This window comes from Myotis brandtii, unplaced genomic scaffold (assembly GCF_000412655.1).
Source record: "Myotis brandtii unplaced genomic scaffold, ASM41265v1 scaffold182, whole genome shotgun sequence".
Lineage (NCBI taxonomy): Eukaryota > Metazoa > Chordata > Mammalia > Chiroptera > Vespertilionidae > Myotis > Myotis brandtii.
Window position 1 is genome coordinate 1,511,608 of NW_005356751.1, and position 3,765 is coordinate 1,515,372.

The following is a 3,765-nucleotide window of genomic DNA, read 5'->3' on the forward strand; positions in this document are numbered from 1 at the left end:
GGGGGGGGGGGGGGGAAGGACACATATGTAATACCCTTTGTAATACTTATTATAATATTTTTTTTAAAAGAATAAAAAAAAACTAAAAAAATAAATTAAAAAAAACAATAAATCATGTGGCTATTGCATCTTATTATCTATTGCATCTTAGTGTGAATCACTCTCAAATATTCTTGGAGATAACTTTCTGAGAGCAACTTCCTACAGAGTTCAAGTTCAACAAATATTTATTGAATACTTAATCCACACCAGGCAGTGTGCCAGCACTTCACTTATAATATTTATCCAATCCTCAAAATAACCCTAAAAAAAGTGTTAGTATCTTCTTTCCACTTAGCCAGACAATTTAAGTAATTTGCACAAGGTCACACAGCCAGTAATTGGAGATCTAGAAATAAAGCACAGGTATTCTGACTCACATACTAGCACGCTTTCCACTGTTAATCAGATCGACGTATCTCCTAAACCTCATCAAATTCTTTAATGTAAAATAATCTTTGATCATGTCCTAATTACATGAAAAAAAAATTCTCTACCATAGTCCAGGGAAATGGTACTCTGGATGAAATTAATATCTGGGTTCATTTGATAGCTCTGTTTTTCATTCGAAGTTAATATTTAGGTATTCTTGAGGACCTGAGATGGGAAGCTGGGCCAGGAGGACCCACAGTCCTCAGTCCACACCTCAGGTGAGCAGTGAGGCAGACATAAGTTGAAGTGCGTCCACGCAAGCAGTGGGGCCTGGTAGTGAGACCTGGGGTGAAGCCAAACATGAGGTGAGCAATGGGGTCCAGTGAGGGGGCCTTGAGGTGAGCTGGGGCAGGGGAGCAGGTACAGCCAGCCTGTGAGGACCAGAAAAGTGTGCCTGGACTATTTCTGGGGTACAAGTCTCAGGTGCCAATTTAAGTGAGACCACCCATGGGACCACCTTTCCGTGAGCACATCCTCTAGACTGGACAGCGGATTTAGGAATGTACAGTTGTGGTCCCAGTTTACTTGAGCATTGCGAGGGCCAACATTACAGACTTTCAGGAACAAAGCTGAGTCTTAAGCCTAAATTTTTCAACAATGAAGTGGAAAACTATAAAAATGATAAATTTATTAGTAATAAAAAAAAGACCTTGCCAGAACTGGTTTGGCTCAGTGGATAGAGCGTCGGCCTGCGGACTCAAGGGTCCCGGGTTCGATTCTGGTCAAGGGCATGTAGAACATGGCTTGTAAATGCAGACCCAGGCTAAGATCTGTTTTAGAGACCAAAGCCTTAGGAATTCCCTCCATCAGAACTGCTGCAATGACACATGAAGTGCAAATTAGAAAAGGAGCGAATTTGGGCTAAATTGTTTGGAATAATTTCCCCCCTCTGACGGTCGAGAGACAAACTGGGTGACCAAAGAAAAGGCTCTGGTGTTCTCACCACAGCAATTTAGGTTCTTATAATTTTTTTAACTATTCCATGTTTTCCTCTTGTACTTTTTTTTCTAAAATGAAAATGGCTTTGTTTGTTGCAGCTCACTTAAACTAAACAGAAATATACAATTAATTCAAAATCCTACCCCAAGAGGTAAAAACTGCTTTTGTTTTAAGTACATACCCTTCCAGACAACTCTACATGCACAGTTCCTTTCCTCTACTTTCTGTGGATTTAATTTACTATTCCAGATTCCAAGAAGGGTGTAAAACTTGTAAATATTCAACTTGTCTCTTTTCCTAATATGTGCACTTAAGACTGCACATTTTTCTGAAAGTCTTGTAATGTAGTATTTTTATTATCATTCAGTTCTAATTATTGTCTAGCTCCAATTGTGAGGTATTTGGGGGTTTAATTGGGAGTGTATTTCATAATTTCTAAATATAAGGACTTTCTAGTTAACTTCTGTTGCTGATTTCTAGACTAAATCCAAACAGAGCAAGAAACATACTTTATGTAATTTTAATCCTTTGCAGTTTGGTGAAACTTGCTTCATAGTACATGGTAACTTTAAAAAATGTTCCGAGTGTGATTCTCTGCTGCCATCTTGGGAATAACACCTCAATACAGGTCAGCAGAAAAAGTTGGTGGATATAGTGAATATTATTATTTTTAAAATATATTTTTATTGATTTCAGAGAGGAAGGGAGAGGGAAAGAGAGGCAGAAACATCAATGATGAAAGAGAATCATTGATTGGCTTCCTCCTGCACACCCCCTACTGGGGATGGATCCCACAACCCGGGCATGTGCCCTGACCAGGAATGGAACCATGTTATCATATTGTAATGTTATCATATTGTAATCACAAGGCCTACAAATATGAATCTCCTAAACCCATGTATATTCAATACCACATATGGGACCAGCAATGTTAAGAATAATGATCTATATTGCCCTAGCCAGTTTGGTTCAGTGGATATAGCGTATGCCTGCAGACCAAAGGGTCCCGGGTTCAATTCCGGTCAAGGGTATGAACCTATGTTGCTGGCTCCTCCCTGGCCCAGGCCTTCATCAAGGCTCATGCAGGAGACAACCAATCCATGTGTCTCTCTCACATCGATGTTTCTCTCTGTCTTTCCCTCTCTCTTCCACTCTCTCTAAAAATCAATGGAAAAATATCCTCAGGGGAGGATTAACAAAAAACAAAAACCAAAAAGAATAGCGACCTATGAACCATAAGGTTGCGGTTTGATTCCCTGTCAGAGAACATGCCCGGGTTTTGGGCTCCATCTCCTGTAGGGGGCATGCAGGAGGCAGCTGATAAATGATTCTCTCTCATCATTAATGTTTCTATCTCCTTCTCCCTTCCTCTCTGAAATCAATAAAAATATATTTTAAAAAGAGAGAGTGAGAGGAAAAGAAACATCAATAAGACAGAGAAACATCAACTGGCTGCCTCTTGCACACCCCCTACTGGGGATTGAACCTGCAACCCTGGCATGTGCCCTGACTGGGAATCAAACCGCAACCTCTGGGTTCATAGGTTGACACTCAGCTACTGAGCCACACTAGTCAGGGCTAGAATGGTCTTTTTAAAACAAATCAGATCATGTCACCCTCCTGCTCCAATCCACTCATGGCTTCCCATTATCCTATATAATAAAGAGCTAATATGCTAATGGTCATCACTCCGTCACGCCATAATGACCAATCAGCAGGAGGCTGCCTGCACAGTGAGGCACGCAAGGGTGGCCGGGCGAGGAGGCGGGAGGTGGGAGGCAGGAGGTGGGGAGCCTCCTCGCATGATTTCAATCATGCGCTGGGCCTCTACTATTTTAAATAAAATCCTTGCATGACTATTTTATTTCCTACCCCACTCTCTCACTCTGCTCTAGCCACACTAGCCTCTCTGAGGTTTCTCGAATCCTACCAAATGTATTCTGCCTCAAGGTTTTTGCACTACACAGGAGAATGTCTTTCTTCCCAAATACTCATGGCTCATGTCTTCATTTTAATATTTTGCTCACATATCACTTTTAAAAGGCCTTCTCTGGTCACTTTACCCAGTCTTTCTCCCCTTTCCTTACTTCTTGGGCTTCATAGCACTTGTCACTACTTAACATCATCTTGCTTATGTGCTTAGCATAAGCTCAAAAAGGACTATTCCTACCATTTGCAACAGTGCCTGACATACAGTAGGTATTAAATAAATGTTTGTAAATAAATATTGAAGTCTTCCCCCTGCCTCCTGTTCTCATTTTGGGAAACAAAACCAGAGAGTTTGCCAGTAAATGCCTGCCAGGGCCTGGTACAGATATAAACACCAGCATTGGCTTCGCAGGATAAGACTCAGTG